The sequence below is a fragment of the Panthera pardus genome, unplaced genomic scaffold (assembly GCF_024362965.1).
Source record: "Panthera pardus isolate Hobbes unplaced genomic scaffold, ASM2436296v1 HiC_scaffold_10, whole genome shotgun sequence".
Taxonomy (NCBI): domain Eukaryota; kingdom Metazoa; phylum Chordata; class Mammalia; order Carnivora; family Felidae; genus Panthera; species Panthera pardus.
Genome location: NW_026526655.1, coordinates 68,591,301 through 68,611,487, shown reverse-complemented (window position 1 = coordinate 68,611,487; position 20,187 = coordinate 68,591,301). Strand labels below are relative to the sequence as shown.

Sequence of the window (20,187 nt, the reverse complement as noted above, 5' to 3'; positions counted from 1 at the left end):
AATGAAAATAAAATAGTAATGGGGAGACTGCTTAGATTGGTGGTCAAAGAAAGCATCCTTTAAGCTGAAATACGAATGATACAAAGGAGTCAGCCATGTAAATGTCTGGGGATTCATGTTCCTAGAAGAAGAAACAGCTAATGGAAGGACTCTTTTTTTTTTTTTTTTTTTTTTTTTTTTTTGTACAAGAAATAAGCTACAAGTCAATCAACCAAGTGATCATTTTCATCATCAAAAAATTGTTTACTCAGTGTCTATCTGTTGATGGTGCTGTGGAAAGCATTATAGAGACAAATGTAAAGTGATACTGCAGGCCATTAATAATGCCATAATTATTATTTTATTGTGAATTATGCTGTAAATAGGCTTGCCATCGACCATCCAGTATCCAAATGACTTTACAGCTTCAGTTACAAATTTAAGGAATGTGCTAGCCATTAGCCAAACTCTCATTTTGTTCTCCAACCAGTAATGCACCAATCTTACACAAATACTTTTTGACTACAGAAAGGAGCTCTTTTGGGTCTGATAGAAACATAAAATTAGAGCACGGTTCTCATTCAGGCTGTCTTCTTGAATGAGCTTTTTACTGAGTAGTTATTTGATACTTGATAATATAAGATATTAAATGACTTGATCTTTTCTCAAAAATGCAAGTGAAAAATGATCATCATTGTTCTTGTGTTCTTTTTTTGCCACATATTATCAACTTGAATTTTATGTAATGATTTTTAAAGTCTATTTGCTATGTGAAATCATCTCTCTCAGTTCTTACTACCATTTTTTGTTACTATTGCTTCCACTCAAATCCTGAAAGTCTTTAAAATACAAGACAATGCTTTATTGGAATTGGCAAGCGTCTTATTTTATGGTGACAGACTTGAGCAAAAGAAAGCAAGCTGCAATTTAGTCCGTAATACTGTAAACAAACATTTTATGTAGAAAGGAATAAGAGCAGTCACAATGAAATGCATTTGTTAACAGGAGAAACAAGTTGCAAGAACCAAATGCAGGGTACCTGAATATGCCCAACTAGTAACTAAACTCCTGATGGGTAAAAACAGACCTATTTGAGATGACTTGGCCACAGCTATTTGATAGTTAAGAGCAATTTTGTGTATATAACATATAAGCTAGAAAATCCTATATATATTATATATATTTAACATTTTCATCGTAGTACATGTTTTTATATGTTTTTCCTCATTTTCCTTTTGTGTGAAAGGGAACATTTCTAACTTATACTTCACATTAAAAAAAAAAAAAAAAAAAAACTAGCATAACAACTCTAAGCAGCATTGGCTCAATTTAAATCCCATTTGGTGGTCCCAGTATAGTTTTTATATCACACAAAAAAAGCCATCGTAATTTGCATCCCATCAACTATTCCCTTAACTCTAAAGAGCTATCATGCTACTCCTAGAGTGGGTCTCTAGGGTTGAAGTCTGTTCTATCACTCCTACGCTAGATCTATTTGGTAGTAAAATCAGGGTTACTAGCCTGGTGCCCCTTACCTGGGAAAAAAAAAAAAAAAACAAACTCTGTATTAACCCTGTCTTCACTCTTAGAACACTGATAATAAAATTTGTCCTTTTACTCTCTGCTTTTTCTAATTCCTGGCATTCCAGAACTTGTTAGACTTGCCTTCCCAGCTTTCTTGGCAATGCTGGAGCTGGCCTGCTGTTCTGGTATTCTAAATCTCCTGCAACGTGTCTGCTTTGTGCAGTTCCTTTCTTTCTCGTGGTGGGGGTCTGTTTTGCTAATATTTTTCAAATTACCAACAGGTAGCACTCAACACATTCCTACAAATTTCATCGCTCTCCATCTGTGTTATTTCTATCTTCTATTTTCCTCTTTCTTTACCTACCCACCTATTTTGCCTGTACATGGACTCTTGGACTCTTAATAACCTCTCTGTTTTGTTTTGTTTTCTTTTCTTTTGTTTTTGTTTTTGTTTTTGTTTTTAATTCTGTTCTAAGGAGTTTCCATACCTATAACTTGAATCAGAGTAGCTTTATTAACCTAACCAGAATTACACTGGAAACCATAACCTTTGCAAAATATCAACTATATCAGTGATTTAGAGAAGTTTTATGGGATCAAGACTGAGTTATTTAATAATATTGAGCAGCTGGTAGTCATTACTTTTAGTTCTGTCTCCTCAGTATCTATTCACAAGCCATTAAATTCACTTTTAAATTCTAAAAAGTATTGACATGAAAATTAGAATAATTACTTATTTATAATATATTCATAAGATCTTAACTGTCTAGATGGCATGAATTATAGGTATTTTAAATCCATATTTGTTAGCTAATTTTTTTAAGTTTATTTATTTTAAGAGAGAGAGAGAAAGAGAGCACTCATTCAAGTGGGGGAGGGGCAAAGAGGGAGAGAGAGCATTCCAAACAGGCTCCGCACTGTCAGCACAGAGCCTGACATGGGGCTTGACCCCATGAACCCTGAGGTCATGACCTGAGCCGAGATCAAGATTTGGACCCTTAACCAACTGAGCCACCCAGGCGTCCCTGTTAGCCAATTTTTTATGACATCTAGAAAACATTCTATCTTACACTGATAGAAACCAATAGCATCCATTGCCTGCATGTGCCACTTGAAGACCCATCAGCTGATAGAGTTTTTCTCTGCCTTACTAGCTCTGCCTTGAAACAGCTCTTAATGAAGGAAATTTCCCAACCAACATATAGATATGTCCTATGGAGGAGAATACTTTGAACCACACTGATCTCTCAGTACTCTAGGAGAGGATTTTTAAAAGATGCGTATACTTTTTTTTTTTTTTTTTTTTACTGTTTTTTAAGCTTATTTATTTATTTTGAGAGAGGGAGCAAGAAAAAGAGTGGGAGAGGGGCAGAGAGAGGGAGAGACAGAATCCGAAGCAGGCTTTGCACTAACACAGGTCCCGAACTCATGAACTATGATATCATAACCTGAGCCAGGATCAAAAGTTGGATTCCTAACCAACTGAGCCACTCAAGTGCCCCTTAAACAACACAATTTTTTATGTATGTTTACAAGTGGAACACTATCTCCAGAAACTGTGATGGTCCAAATTTGAAATGCATGTGTAGATTTCCTGACATTAACCTTTTTCTAAATATAGAATTATATAGTAAGGTCACCTGTGATCCAGACTTGACTTCTCCAATATGGTACATTTAAAAACTCAAAGGGGAGGCATCTAAGACCCTTGTTCAGCAACCTTTGTTATGGATCAAGGAAACCTAGAAGTCTGTGTTAGCACTTTAGGATGAATATAGCCAAAGATACCATATTGAGACTCTTATCAATTTACACTGAATGGTTTAACACTGTATATGCAGGTACACAGGCACAAATTGTCCTATAAATAGCAATGCTTCATTGTTAATAGAGAGTTATTTTTTCATTTGGCAGTTGTTCCTTAAGGAACCCTAAGTTCTGACTGTTAAATTAGACTGGCAGATGAGTCTCTTAAATTGTCTATCACTTCAAAATATCTATAAAACTCACATAAACTATACATTCCTTGCTTGTATTAATATTTAATATTTTGAAGCCAGTTCATACATTTTTGTTTGTTTTTGAGAAAAACTATAACTTATTAATATTCTCAACTGTGAGAGAGGTGATGTACCATAAATTATCCTTAATTATTTAGGGTTTGATCATTACCATTTCTGACAATTTGCATGAAAACTGGCATGGCTATATGCCTATGCATTAGAGCCAGTCTCCGTCACCATGAAGAATCAGAGAATCAGTCTAATAACTCTGATGATGGACTATTATTCAGCCATAAGAAAGAAGAAAATCCTGTCTTTTATGACAACATGGATGGACTTTGAGGGCATTATGTTAAGTGAAATTAGTCAAACAGAGACAGACAAATACTGTATGATATCATTTATATGTGGAACGTTAACAAAGCCAAACTCATAGAAACAGAGAGTGGAATGGTGGTTGCTAGGGGTTTGGGGGTGGGGAAAATGGGGAAATGTTGGTCAAAAGGCACAAACTTCAAATTATAAAATGAATAAGTTCTGGGGAACTAATGGACAGAATAGTGAGTGATTATAGTTAACAATATAGTATTGTATACTTGAAAGTTGCTAAGAATCTTAAATGTTTTCACTGAAGAAGAAGAAGGAAGAGGAGAAGGGGAAGAAGAAGAAGAAGAAGAAGAAGAAGAAGAAGAAGAAGAAGAAGAAAAGAGGAAGAGGAGGAGGAAGAAGAGGAAGAAGACAAAGAGGAAGAAATAGTAATTGTGTGAGGTGATGGGAGTATTAACCGTACCGTGGTAATCATTTCACAATATATAAATGTATCAAAGCAACATATGGTACATCTTAAACTTGCACAATGTTATGCATCAATTGTATCTCAATAAAGCTAGAAAAAATCTAGTAATTTTGAAAAATTGAGATCAGTGGCAATGCGATTGAAGAGGCTATTGTAGACCTTTAATGTGTAGTTTTGAAAGTATTTTAAAAAGTAAGAAGCTACTTTGGATGCTTGAAATCATTGTTTCATCTTGGAAGTCACTGGAAAAGTTGCAAAAATACTCTGAATTTGTCAGTAAAAATCCTCCTCAATAGCATGAAGCAAAAATGCCAATTTATAATTCCACTTAAAGAAATGCATATTTCATTCCTAGTATACACATTGGCTTTACGTTATCCTAAGAATCTGGGAAAATTAAGGAGTAAATAAGACATAGTCGTGGCTTTCAAGATAATTTCAAGATTGCAACCGAGATAGACATAGTGATAACTATAATTCAAGGAAGAAAGAGGCATACTCAATGTGCATTGAAATGAAAGAGGAAGAGCAATTAAGCCCGACTAGGGCAATTAAAGAGTGCTTTATAAAGGAAATAGTACTTGAGTTTGTCTTTGAAGAATGAATGAAGAATTAAATTGGAAAGAAGGAAAATAGAGAATTCCAAGATGGTGGAAGTATAGACCAGTGGAAATAAGGAAGTGCATGGTAGATTAAGACATGAGGATGCAAGTAGTAAAGATCTGGATGATTACGTTGGACACACAGAGTTGTCTAACCCAGGCTTTAGAAAAAAACTGCAACAGTACTTTTTATGATGAGTTAAAAAAAATCAATAGATAAGATTAGTGAATGTTAATTAACAAACCATACATATAAGAGGTCATGACCCAGGGAATTATTACAGAAAATGAAAAGGAAAAAATAGGTTTGAGCCATGTTAGTGACTTAACTGAGTAGAATTTAAAGGTTTACAAAATTTCTAGCCTTAATGACTGAGTTGGCTGTTATATCATTACCAAGATAAGAAATACATAGAGGGGAAAGTAGCGTGCTTTCAGATGGAAGGGAGATGATGAATTTATAAGTGGATATGTGGAGTAACAGTGTTTTAGAATAGTTATGTGAACGTGCTAAACAGACACTCCATTTATGCATGCATTTATTTATTCATTTGTGTATTCAGAACACACAGAAAGACCCAATAAATACTCCACAATAAATAAAATCAGATATAAGGTAATGGACTGTTAGGGCCTGGACCCTGGGGCTTCTTACCAGTAAGCTCCCCAGGCTTATCTTGGTCCTTTCCTTAACTTTACAGTAAGTGCTTATCTTAGGAGATTGGACTTTTTAAACCCAATAGTATTATTATGTGCTTGACTCTATTTATTGAGTAACTGTTATGTTCTGGACACTGTTCTAGGCACTGAAGATAGAAAATGAACAAGATACACACATTACTTACACTTACAGAACTTAATATTCTAGTGAGGGAGATCGAGAACAAATGAAACAATAAGGAACAGATAGTGGGAAAAAAAATAAACCAAAATAAGTGGATAGAGAAGGTTAGAGGTGTGTACTATGTAAGATTGGATAGTTAGAGAAGACCCTCTGAGGATATAATATGAGATGACATGATGACATAAGGTCATATAATTAAATGATACAAGAGAATCAGTTGAAGATCTGGAGGTTAAACATTCTAAGAAATAAAAACAGTAAATACAAAGACCCTAAAATGGTGATAAAGTTAGTATTTTCTAAGAACAATAAGAAGGCCAGTGGTTGGAAATGAATGTAGAGAGGTATATAGGAGTTAGCTGATACAAGATATTCAGCCATGATAAGGAGTTTAGATTTTTACTATTAATGACATACTTTTTAGCAAGATAGTAATAACGGTCTGATTTACATTTTCAGAAGATCATTCTGATTCCTATTTGGATAATAGAGTATAGGAGGGCAAGAACAGAATTGTGGAGTCAAGTTGAGAGGTTACTGCAGTAGTCTAGGTGAATGATAATCATTATTTGGAATAGAATTGTCGTGGTTGTGGTAACAGAAAGTATTCTGATTTGGGATATATTTTAGACTGAAGACTTTATGATGGATGTGAGGAAAGAAATAAAAAAATGATTTTTAGATTTTAGAATTGAGTAATGGGAAAATGTGACATTCATTAAGATAGGGCAGACAGGAGCAGGTGAGGTATAGGTAAGCGTAGGAGGGCAAAACAGTGACTTCCATTCTGAATATGTTAATTTGAGATATTTGGTATTCAAGAGAATATCTTGAGCAGACAGTTGGGTATAAAAGTCTGGCCCTTATTAGAGAGATTAGGGCTGGAGATGCTGAGTTGGAAATAATCGATATTGTGGTGGATACCTTCTGTTTCTTGTCCAGTTCCCCTTGATTTAGTCACAGGAGGTGACAATGGATTCTCTTGACCTCTGGCTTTTGATTAGTTTCTTCCAATGGGAAACCTTTGCAATGGAGAGGAAAGAGGGAGAAGGTGAAGTTTCATTTGCTACCCTGGCTCCTTCTCTAAGATATTAAAATGGGCTGTCTGACGCCCTCAACCAAATGCCATAGTTCTTGTCAAGTGTCCCTCTTTACCCAGCTTTCTCTCTCTTGCTTCTAGGCTGTCCCTGCTGTCCTTACCCTTTTAGTCCTAGGAGTGGTAACAGACCACCTGCTGTTACTTACCATAGCATATTTCATTATACTTTATGGTTTCCTCACACCCTGCTCACCCCTTTATGAAACACCGTTTATCAAATCCTCCTCTGATTATCCTAATTTTAGTATGCCATCTGTTTCCTGCTGGGACACAAAATAATACAGTATTCCCCAGGCTCCTTCCCTATGGTCTATTAAGACTAACATAGTAATTGTTACTGGAAGTGGCCCCAGGAAATGACTCTCAAATGGAATTCTGGGATTATATTTCACATGTTTGAGTAGTGCATTGATAACTGTCTTGGTGGGGGTTTAGGGTGGGGAATGGGGCATGGTTAATCCGTGGCACGCAGTGGCATTATGATTGTTTAAATTAACACCAGTAAAGTGGGAAAAGTGTTGTGCAGTGAGGTGGTTTTGGCAGTTATCACTATGGCAATAATGGTAATTATAAAGATGGTGACATCAACTGCCTTCTTTTGATAGTCGTAAGGGAGTATATGAAAGGAAAAGGAGAAATTGAATATCCAGCTGTGATCATGTACAGAAAAATCAAGTCTCTAGCAGCTTGAAGGAGCCCTTCATCTCCTGAAGCTGATAAAATATAGCTGGGGATCAAGTCCATGCCTCGAATATAACAGTTGAAGATTTGACCACCAATTAAACCCATCAAGTCTTTTATATTGAGGTAAAGGAACTGGTGGGAAGAAGAAGGATCTCAATGCTGGAATTGGGACATTTGGGCAGACAAAAAACAGAGCTGAGAACTTTGAATTCCTCTATGCCTTTCTAGCAGAAGCAACCTCTCCCCCGGTATTTGAGGGAACCAGCCTTTTAGTTACTGACTCTAGGGTAGTAGTTTTGCCATCTGAAGCCTATTCTTCCTAGGATCAACCTCCAGCTCTCTCAAAAGCCTCCAGATTGATAATGAACATTAGACTCTAATGTAGCCAGAAAGAGAAGTACAAGACTGGGTCTTTGAGGGAGAAATATCCTAACAATGAAAGACTTAAAGAATATCATTGATTTCTATTGGCAGGAGTCTAGAGAATATATATGGGAGTGAATTATATAGGTGTTAGATCAAGGAAGAAAAAATATAAGGCTGGATTAGGTTGACAAGAATTTATTCCTCAGGATTTGGGATTTAATGTGTTGTCTTGAGCACCTAGGTCTGTTTGGTTGTCTGTTTGAATCCAGGGCTCAATCAATTGTGGCTGACATTGAATAGGTTGAATAACATAACTTCTCTGACACAATATAGGGGAAGGAATCAAGTCTTGGGAAAATGAGAATACTAGAATGGGTTTATTATGTGTAACCAGATCAGCCAGTCTTTATTTGAATTACCCAAGAGGGCCCTGAGAACATGCCCTTTATCAAGACCTTAAGGAATCCATTGTTAAGGAGAGATACCAGTATCCTTGAAAACTGAAGCAATGCTCATTGGTGGCTGTTCTCTCTATGCCAGCATTTATAGTAGGGCATGGAATGATGGAATTGCATTTTATGATGACAATGGGACTAATAGGAAGCCAGAGAATTCGAGGCCAAGTAGGAGTGCTTATTTATTATAGACAAAGTGGATAAAATTACCATAATAAGCCACATAGCTGGAGTAATAATCAGAATGGAGTAATAATCAGAAAACATTCTGATTTGACTTTCAGGGATCTTTGGCAGCAGCTAATTGATCATAGAGTTTTTAGAAACAAAAGGGCATCTAACTGAGGAGCTACTTGGTATATCTAGGGAGAAAAATCCTAGGCCTAGTGGACATAAAATTAACCTGAATTACAATAATGGGGATTTACTTCTTTTTACCTTGTCTCTAGATTTAAGCTACTTTACAGACTTAGAGGCCTTTATTTGAGAAGGTAGTCAGACCTTTCAAGGAATGACCTGGCAATAGGGTCACAGATATATATCATGACTCTTCCTCCACATCTGTTTCGGAGGTACTTGCAGCTATTTAATTGATTGTTCCTGAAGCAGTGGTTCTTAAACGTAAGCATGCATCAGAATCACTTGGAGGGCTTTTAAAACATAGATTTCTAGGTCCTACTGATTTAGTAAGTTTGGGGTAGAGACACCAGAATTTATATTTCTAATAAGCTCCCAAGTGATTTTGATGCTGCTGGTTTAGGTACCACACTTTGAGAACCACTGCACTGGAGAAGGGGGAGATAGTCTTTAGGGGTTATTAAATATCTCTTCTCAATAATTCTAATGCCTGGAGTCCTGAAATACCACTGAGGTCCACTGGCCAGGGTTGGGATTTATGAAGATCTGATAATAAATTCTCTGTTATCAGATTGTCCAAGTCCATTTCAGAAAGTATCCAGAGGGACTTCAGATCCACTTTTTTTTTTTTCCTACAGGCCAAAAATGCATAGTAAAAATAGGAAAACGTTATGATAGAATTTCCTGATATGAAGTGAGTTCTACTGCAGAATAAGGGCAAAGTTGAAGCCCCTGGAACTGTGTCTTCCTTTGCCAAGATAAACCAAAAGCAATACTTCATCAAAAAGGGGATGTGCCACCCCAAATACTTGAACAATTACATAGATGGTGAATCCTATAATATCCTCATTTTTCTCACTTGCTTGGGGGCTGATGTGAAAGTCAGATAGGTCTTGGAGAATGAGAATAAATTACCAGAAACTTAATTAAGTGATGATGCCAATCAGATCTGATGTTCCCAATGTCATATCTTCACTGGAGGAAATCAGTATAGCCCCTGACACCTGTGACTTAACGAATGCATTTTCCCCTTTCCTTTATTAGTAAACAGAAACAGAAGCAGTTTCTTTCACAAGGCAGGGATATCAATATACCTTTACTCTCTTGGCCTAACCTATGCCTGCTCATCTGTCAAAATATAGTCAAGAGAGAACTTGACTAATTTGATATTTCACAAAATAGTATAATCATTAGACTTGTTAAGTGAGAAGAAGACACCTTAAGTGTAAGTGACGTGTGATCACTGCCTACATTCTCTGGGGGGCGGGGGGGAAGAAGAAGTAGAAAAGGAAAAAAAAAAGTAAGCAACATGTATACCAGAGTTGGAGATAGATCTCATGAAAACACTATCACTTTAGTGAGGTTGCTAGAAGTCCAGGGGTCTGGGACATGTCAGAAGATCCAATTTAAAATGGAGCTGATTTGCTGCACTGTCACAATGAAAGGAACCCAGTTGGATTTTTGGAGGAAACATGTAGGCATGCTACTGTCATGTATTTAGTGGGCAACCTTAAAGTTGTAAGATTTGAATGGGCCTCATAGCAAGAAAAACTTTACACCTTGGCATTATGACCTAACAAACCTAATGGCATTAGAAGTGTCTGTGGTAGGGGCACCTGGGTGGCTCAGTTGCTTAAGTGTCAGACTTTGCTTCAGGTCATGATCTTGCAGTTCATGAGTTCAAATGCCACATCGGGCTCTCTGCCATCAGCACATAGCCTGCTTTGGATCCTCTGTCCCCCTCTCTCTCTGCCCCTTCCCCGCTCCTTCTCTATCTCTGTCTCTCTGTCTCTCTCTCTCTCTCTCAAAATAAACAAACAAACAAACAAACAAACAAATAAAAGAAGTATCTGTGGCTGACTGACACATCCACTCCATTCTTTACTTTGTTCTGTGCCCCAGGAGGCTAAACTACGTGGACTGAGTAATAAGCTCATTTACCTTCAATATGGAACCTCTGGCAATTTCTAGTAGCAGAAACAGTGTAGACAATAGAATTTTTGAGTAAGGCCATGCCCTCTTCTGCTAACAAACTAATATCTGAAGAGATTAGCAATCATTCACTTGCTCTTGGACCTGGTAGAAACTGAACACCTTGCCATAGGTATCAAAGTAATATGGTACCCAATTGCCCATCTTTAATTGGTGTTATCTAATTCATGGAACCATAGAATTGAAAGTACACAGAACAATTCTATTATAAAATGGACATGGCATAAATAATACCATGGAAGTCTAGAAGAGATAAACTGCAGAAGCAGAGTGGCTCAGATTCCTATTGTACTGACTTGAATTGCTTTGCAACCTTTTCCTCAACTCACACCTGTGATCTCATTAAAAGTTCCTTATGACATGTTCCAACCTAAGTCTCAGATGTATCTACAAAAGCGAGAATGTAGCAACTATTTTATGTGACTATCCCAAACCCCTTACTACTTTATATGAATAACACTCACGATGGCTAATATAGGTATCAGGTGGGAGTATGACCAAACTGATATGCTCCAGTTGATAATATGGTATCTGATGGGACTTTGTGTGTTGTATTAGTTTCCTGTGACTGCTATAACAAATTAGTACAAACTGGGTGTTGTTGGCAAACAACAGAAATTTATTTGTTCACAGTTCTGGAGTCCAAAAGACCAAAATGAATAACACTGGGCCAAAATCAAGGTGGTGGCAAGTCTGTATTTTCTTCAGAGGCTCTCGAATAGGATCTTTTTGTTCCTTGCCTCTTCCAGCTCCTGGTCACTACTAGCTTTCCTTGGCTTATGGTTGCATCACTCCAATCACTGCTATTGTCTTCACATAGCTTTCTCCTCTATGAATGTTTCAATTTTCCCTCTGCCCCTCTTTCTTATATGGACATTTGTGGTGGCATTTGGGGTCCACCCAGATAATCTAGGATAAGATTCTTAACCAAATCTGCAAAGACTCTTTTTTTAAATAAGGTAACATTTATAGTTTCTAAGAATTAGGGCCTACTGTCTCTGGGGACTATTACCTAGCCCCCTACATGTAACTGCTGTCTCTGGGCCACAAGTTTTCTGCCTGTTTAAGCTCAATGTTATGTTGAGATGCAAGAAGGGGTGGACTGTTCTGAATAACTTCCATCTGCCCCTCCACATCCACTCTACTATTTTCCATAGCATTCTGTGCTCTAGCAGGCAAATGGTCTTTTGCCCTTTGGCTTCTACTTGAGTTCAGCCCAAATGAGGAACCTTGGTGAGAGATGGAAGGAGAAAGTGGAATGAGGTCAAAGTATTTATTTTCATCTCTCTTTTCTTTCTAACCCTTCACTAAAGACATTCTGCATCCCTCTACCAAAAATCATAGCTCCTATTAGATGGCCCCCTCTACATAGTTCTTTCTTCTTGAGTTTCCTCTCAACGCTTATTCTCCTTGCTCCCTCAGGCCTCAGGAAGGTTACAGAACAGTTGTATGTTGGCAAATATTTAACAGCCGTGTCTCTAAAAACCATATGTATACACAGATAGATGAAAAGATAAGTGTGGAAGTGTGTTACAAATTTTTCCAGTATAAAGAACGCGTATAACACAATTTACAAATAACAATGAAATATGCAGTACAATAAATTTCTTGTAGCCAGAGTTTCCAGAGATTGAGTTTCATAGAGAATTTTGTTGATTTTTGCCAAACTCTTATGATTGATAAGCAAGTGCAGATCCAATATGAATTTTGGTTGATATTTTCATTTATGTTAATGCCTACAATGAAAGTGAAACGAAAAAGCATATTTTGGAATTTGTAAATGATGTGAATGACTTATTAAGTAAATCAGTTAATAGTTTTTGACTACTGGAAGAATATATTACCAAGTTTTTAAATTATTATTTCTTTTTTTTTTTTTTTTTTTTTAATTTTTTTTTCAACGTTTTTTATTTATTTTTGGGACAGAGAGAGACAGAGCATGAACGGGGGAGGGGCAGAGAGAGAGGGAGACACAGAATCGGAAACAGGCTCCAGGCTCCGAGCCATCAGCCCAGAGCCTGACGCGGGGCTCGAACCCACGGACCGCGAGATCGTGACCTGGCTGAAGTCGGACGCTTAACCGACTGCGCCACCCAGGCGCCCCAATTATTATTTCTAATGTAATGGTTATAGACATGAAACAGTTTTAAGTATAATCTGTATTATTAACATTTTCTCCATCACTTTGTCAAGTCTGTGCTAATTTCTGTGGTATAAATTCCCTATCCATGGCCCATTTTAAGCTACCAGTATGGTATCATTGAATGTAAAGTTGAGAAGAGATGTGAAGTAATGTATTATATATTATTTCTGTCATACAGTTATAATACACATAAACCTGAAGAAACATGTGTAATAGAAAATTGTAGTAAAATAATTGAGAAATTATGGATTTTAATATTTATGACTTTTACTTTTGATATTTATTTAATTGTAAGTTTATATAGTTTAATTTTTAATAATGGCTGCATTTGACAACGGACTTGCAAACTGCCAAAAATTTAATAGGAGTCTCTTCTCATAAGCCAGTTAAAGTTGGTCCTGTACACCATTGCAAGACAGAGCTCTGCTGCTCTTTATTCCATGGTACTGTCTTATCCCTTACGTATTCCATGCTGTGTTCGCACCTTGTAAATAAATAATTCCTTAATTAGACTCTCCTCACATTACCCACATACAGTGTGCTATTTTCTGTTTTTCTGCTAGAGTCTAGATTGATAAAAGCATGAGAATAAACTTTATAGAAATAGATGATAGGCCTAAGGAATTAGAAAAAAAAAGAGAGAGAGAGAGAGAGACAGGGATGAGGCTCAGAACATTTGGAGATCAGGAAGGAAGGAACAGTAAAAGAGACTGAGTAGTAATAGGTCATGAAATAGGAAGAAAAACAGAAGAATGTGGTGTCCTAGATAGATAGAGAAGAAAGTATGTTAGGAAGGAAGGTATGGTCAATTCTGCCAGATGCTTAGAGGTCAAGTAACATGAAGACTGATAACTGATCATTCATTGGATTTGGCAAAATACATATTGTTGACAACTTGGATAAGTGAGCCTTCATTGACATGGTGGGGATGAAAGTCTTATAGTGAGTTAAGAATGAGAAGGGATTAAGTGGCAACAGCAAGTATAAAGAATTTTATGATGAGTTTTGCTATTAAGGAGAATAGAAAAAAAGGAGATTTAACTGTTAAGGGATATGAGACTAGTCATCCACTTAACATGGAGGAATACAAATACATGGGGATACATGCAAATAGGTTGGCATAGATAGTTGTTGGAATGTGTTGTGGTTGTTTAATCACTGCTTCTATTTGTCCAAATAAAAATGGAGCAATGTCATTGGTTGAAAGTAAAAAATAAAGGGATGTTTGAGGTTTAAGGAATGAGGCGATGCTATTTAGGTTTCATTATTTTTGACTTTGTGTTATTTTACTTAGGGAGAAACAAATTGAACAGGAAAATGTAGTAGGATTGCATGGGCAGTGTATGAAAAGCAAAACTTTTGCTCAGTATTTGGCACATATTAGGAGATTCGTTTATTTATTTACAAATGTTTTTCCAGTGCCTGCTGTGTGCTGAGCACTGTTCTAGGGGCAGTGAACAAAACAGAAACAAGTCCCTGCCTGCTCTTTGATACATTAGAACATAGGCTGGCAAACTTTTTCTGTACAGAGGCAGGTAGTGTATAATTTAAACTTTGTAAGCCAGCTGGTCTTTGTTGGAAACTCTCAACTCTAGCATCGTAGCACAAAACAACCATAGACAATACAAAATAGAATGGGCTAGGCTGTTGGAATAAAATCTTATAAAAACAAGTGGCAGACTAGATTTGGTCCACAGGCCATTGTTGTCCAGTCTTTATGTTAAAGGGTGTTTGGTGCAATGAAGACAAGGAAAGCACAGAAGTGGATAGGAAGTACTTAAGTTGAAGAATTTTATTTTTAAATGCAATGAACAGGTGAAGTCATGCTGAGAAGGTATCACTTAAGCCAAAGCTTAAAGAAGGTAAAGACTAAGCCATGTGGATGAGTGTTCCCCAAAGAGACTGCAGGGTAAATGTTCTTGCAGGACTGGACATTGTGTTCGTACATTAAGGTGGCTGAGCAGAATGAATGAGAAGTAATATTAGATGAAATAAGGGATTTAAGAGGGAGAAGGATAACTTAGGTTCTTGTAGACTACTGTTAAAGACTCTAAGTGAAATGGAATATCATGAGGGTTTTGAGCGGGAACTGACATGATTTGAATTGCAGCATTACGTGGCTGCTTTATTGAGAAAAAATGGGGGCAAATCTGGAGTCAAAACTGATTTGTGAATGAATAAAAGAGTGAATGAACGAATGAACGAACAAGTGAACATGATTGAGGATACATTTCATGTAGTTGAATATTTGAGATGGGATGTATCATCTGAGGAGTCTGAAGGAAATCATAGAAGCCCGAAGCAAGTATAGAATGAAAAGAAAATTATGGCTAGAACCTTAGGAATAACCAGGCCAGGGAGTAACAGAGAAAGCGGAATTAGTGAAGGTGATAGAAAAGGACAAATGAGGGGCGCCTGAGTGACTCAGTCGGTTAAGCCTCCCAACTCCTGACTTCAGCTCAGTCGTTGGAGCCCCGCAGCGGGCTCTGCACACTGACCCACAGATCCCTGCTAGGGATTCTCCCTCTCTCTCCCTCTTTCTGCCCTCCCCCTGTTGCGCTCTTTCTTTCTCAAAATAAATAAATAAACTTTAAGAAAAAAAAAATAAGGAAAAAGATCTGTCCTTTGGTATTTACTGTATTTTTCATGTCCTTGGAGAGAGAAGTTCAGTAATGATGGACTAATCACAAAGTTTCTCTACATGAGAAAACTTAAATTTGTTAATGAAAAAAAAAAAGGAAAAAGGAGGTAACTTGAATGGAAACCTGTAGACCTCAGAGGAGTTAACATTTTTCTACAACAGGCTTCATAAAAGTAAGCCAATGAATTAATTTCATTATAAGCATTATATCTACTTAATTCATTAATTCATTAGTGTTTGTTGGCCATTATCATTTACTAAACACTCTGCCAGGAACTGATCACTTCATTACAGTCTAATACATTCTGCTGGAAATCAGTAATGACAGTGACATACAATGTTATTTATCTATCTACAAGAAATTCTAGACGATTCCAAGGAAATCAAGAGGCCAATATATCTGTGTAACTAATCAAAATAAAAAAGTTAAATAAAATATCACTGGCTTCTTGCATTTCTATAGCACCACAGTCTTGCCAGATATTAACCAAGGAGTTTGTAGGTTAAAAAAAAAAAAATGATATGATGAAACCAAAAGTAAAGAGTAGAGGTAAAACAAAAAATCATATAATGGTTATTAGAGCAGATGAAATGGAATTCAGGTCACATAATTTCTCAATTCTATTTACCTGTTATTCAAATTTCTAGTAAGCGTCTTATTTATAAATATGTGTATAAGAACTTACAATTTTTGGTAAGACCTTAAACATGTTTTATTGTTCCCTGATTTTAAATTTCTAAATATAGTTTTTTCTGCTTTTTAGCTGTCTAGAGATATGCTGGTCCATGTGACTGTTTGCTAGAATTTACTTATAAAGTCAGCAGTCCCAGGTTTCACATTTTTCTATTGTAATACACATTTAAATCTTTGAACTCTCATATTGAATAAACTCTGCAATGACTTTGAGCTCTGGATGTTGAGCTAGGTAACCTTGAACCTCCCATAAATTGGAGAAAACCTCTAAAACAGCCAAAACAAAGCTCTTGACTTTCTAAATATAACGTTTGTTTGACTCCTTGACTTAATTGTGAACTCTGTTGTTTTTCCTTGACTGCTTGCCACTATCATTGAAGTTAACCTTTTTTCTAGTTAGTTTAAAATCATGCTTCAATGGATTAAAAGACAAAATTGCATTCCTTCTAATTAAATCTTAAAAAGTCTTTAAGATGTGTCTTGAAAAAACAAAAACAGATGTGTTTGTTAATTCTCCTAAATTATGATCAAGGGTAATGAATCCTCCCTTAAACTGTTTGTCCTTCTTTTTCAGTCTGTTTGACAATAAATTTAGTGTGTTACTTAAATTCTAACTTTAATTCTTTAGTTTTATCTCATCAATCTTCACTTTTGTTTTTTAGTCTTTCAAACAGTCTTTCATTCTGTGTATATGGCTTTTAAAAATTAAAAAGTTATATATGCTTTTGGTAACAAAATCAATCAGTATAGAATGGTGTAAAATAAAACATGAAAGTTCTTTTGCACTTCCCCTAATGACAAACCACTTCCTAGAGGTAGTTATTATGAAGTTTGGTAATGGGATGGTGTCGTGTTTCCAGCCTGTTTTCTCTACATGTAAACATATATTCACATTCACGCTCACATGTGTTCTACACTTTGTATTTTTGAATTATTATATTATGTATGGCAAAAATAAACACAATTATTAAGAATGAGTGAAGTGTTAAGTGAGTGAATGGATATATATATATATATATATATTTCATGAGATATTTGAATATTTTAAAAATGCCGCTGCCATATTGGAAAACTTACTTTCTCCTCCATTTTCGTATTATAGTGATTTAGTAAAATGCCTTTTTATTTTTTTATTATTTAAAAAAAATTTTTTTAATGTTTATTTATTTTTGAGACAGAGAGAGACAGAGCATGAACAGGGGAGGGTCAGAGAGAGAGGGAGACACAGAATCTGTAGCAGGCTCCAGGCTCCGAGCTGTCAGCACAGAGCCCGATGTGGGGCTTGAACTCATGGACCGCGAGATCATGACCTGAGCCGAAGTCAGACGCCTAACTGACTGAGCCACCCAGGCGCCCCTAAAATGCCTTTTTAAACATTTAGAAAAATTCTTAAAGCCCACATTAGAATTAGTTCAAACAGGTGACAAATGATAATTTGTCTTTTTCAGTTTCAAAAAGATTGCTATTACGTGTTTTTTGCTTTCTATTTATAAACTAAGTAGATTCAAAGTGTATAGAAAAATATAGCAGTATTGAGAGGTACAGATGATTTCATTAAATCATGTTAGCATTTGTAACATGCCATTTACTGCCTCCTTCTAAACAGACCGTTCTAACATTACATAATTTCAAGTACAGATCCAACGTATTCTACTACAGTGCTTTCTATAAAGAGACAGGGAAGAAACGTGGACTCTGTTACTGTGTTTTTGCCACTTATGAACAAATTACATTCATTTGGCTTATAACATATATGTAATATCTCTTCGGGATTTATCATATATATATATATATATATATGTATAAAAACATTAATTTTGAAACGGTGAGGTTCTGTAAGTGCCTGTGAATTCATAATACACGGGGTGCCTTGCAACCAAATATATATTCAGTTCCCAGCATTATTGGTGTTTCCAGTTTCAATAACTATAATATTACCACCTTTGGACTTTTATGGCATCTTTCATCCGTGGATCTTAAAGGGCTTTACAAACATTAATTCGCACAACATTCTTGTGAGGTACAGAAATGTCATTAACCCCATATTACAGATGAGGAAACAAGCGCAGGAAGGTTAATAATACATGCACCACTCTCTACTTGTACAGTGCCTTTCATTCAGGGAACTCTAAGCACCCTGGACCCTTTCTTTGTGATGCTGGTAGAGAACAGAACTGTCACAGACTTACAGATTGACTCCTGGCAGACTTTTACCAAATAGTATGTAGTTTGAGAAATCGCCCCCATAGTATATAGATCAATAAATAATATTGAGTTATATTCAAATAGTTTTCAGTTGTAATTGGGAATCGTGGATTCTGATTTATCCTTAACTTCCTCTTTAGTTTTTCTGTCTAGTTTTACTTTTCCCCCTAGGTAGGATTAGGTAATTATGCAACATGGGCAACAGACTACATCAAATTGTGTTTTGCATACAAAAAAAGAGCACTTCAAAATTAACGAACATACAATGATATGATACCGGGTTTGTTGCTGCTTTTCAGGCATTAATGGTTACTCATTTAGATGGAACAGAGAAAAGAAACAACTTAAGTTTTATATATTTTTATAGTTTTCATCTTCTTTGCTAATCTTTTTTAATGTCGAAACCAGTTTTAACGTCTTCCAACTACTCAGTCCTCAATATTCACATATTCGGAGTCGTATTCTCTATGGTTAAGAGACAAGGGGCCTGATCTGAGTCACCCACAGCCAGAGTTTTCTCTATCACTGATCTCTTCCTAAAAACATTGGAGCTCCTCTTTCCAGTACATCTCCATGTAGCTTTCCCTCTCTCAGTCTTTTTACTATTGGATTTTACTAAGGGATCCATTAGTATTATTTCTTTGCTCCTCTCTCGCCCACCTAAGATTATTAACGCGTTTTGGGTCCTGAAGGGCTCAAGGTACTGTGCTGGGCACTCGGAATACGGTGGTATACGAGACAGACTGGCTTACAGGAGCTTACAATGTGGATGTGGAGACAGACCTTAAAGGGGAAATTATAATTGCATCAATTACATGACCATGCAAAATCTCGGTGGAAAAAAAAAAAAAAGATCTGTAAATGGTGAGTCCACAGGCTGGTAGCACAGTCCTCACTTAATAGAGAAGAACTGGAGTAGAGAAGAACTGACCAGTGATTCAGGGAAAAAGAAAATACCTTGATTCCTTGATTCCTGTCGACAGATTTTGAAACGCGATCCTTGGAGTAGAGACCAGCTGAGTGGGGGACCTGTGCTTATTCACACGGGACAGGCTGGAGTAGCTCGAATGAAATCTCTCAGGAGTGCTTCAGGTGGGCCCGTACAGAAGCTAGCTGGGATGCTTGCATCAAAACGTAGGTGACGAATATATAAGAAAGAAATACAAGAAGCACAAGAGAAGAAGACACATTGCATGCGTTTCTTTTTCTTTCAACGTGAAGGGAATCTTTCCCTGCCTAAAAGTTGCTTCTTAGACTTGCACACTGTCTTCCCTCAGCACTGCTTTCTGGGAATCTCCTCGCTAAATCTTGACTTCACCTGTTCCTTCCGCACCTTCATCTAGCAATGCGGAGCCCGTGCTGAAAGCTCTTGGTCCCCCTTTTGTCCCTAAATATTGACCGGCTTTATTCCCTCACAGGAAAAGGATTGCCCCTGAAGGAGCAAAGAATCTTTTTAAAGATACGGTTGTGGGTACCAAAACAGTGTTTGCCTCAGGCCAGCATGCTTTAGCTTAATTGTGCACAAGAGCACTTGGGGTGATGTATGAGCACACATGTGTTTGAAGGAGTGTTGCTCACAATATATTTCATCAAGAGGGGGCAAGAACATGTCTGTGGACATATCCAGATTTTCACCGATAGGCACAGAGATTTTGAATGTTATGCTTAATCTCAACAAATTAAGTAGAAAGCTGTTTTTCTCTTTAAGGACAGCGCCTCAGTTTTGGGCTGATGTTGTCTGTTAGGCTGAGCAGTTTCGAATGTGATAGAAGTTAAGCCTTGCTCTCCCTTATGGGATTTTAT

General features: G+C 36.7%; 1 long non-coding RNA gene across 3 annotated transcripts in view; it reads right to left on the bottom strand.

The window, feature by feature from the left end:
• Positions 1 to 19,237: 19,237 nt before the first annotated feature.
• Positions 19,238 to 20,187, bottom strand: part of LOC109272081 (uncharacterized) — a 4,244-nt gene continuing 3,294 nt past the window's right edge. The window contains exon 5 of one of the 3 annotated variants that reach the window (XR_002082271.2): positions 19,238 to 19,505. This is a non-coding gene — a long non-coding RNA (uncharacterized LOC109272081). The remainder of the gene's footprint in view (positions 19,506 to 20,187) is intronic. The other 2 variants (XR_002082266.2, XR_002082267.2) reach the window with 2 other exon arrangements.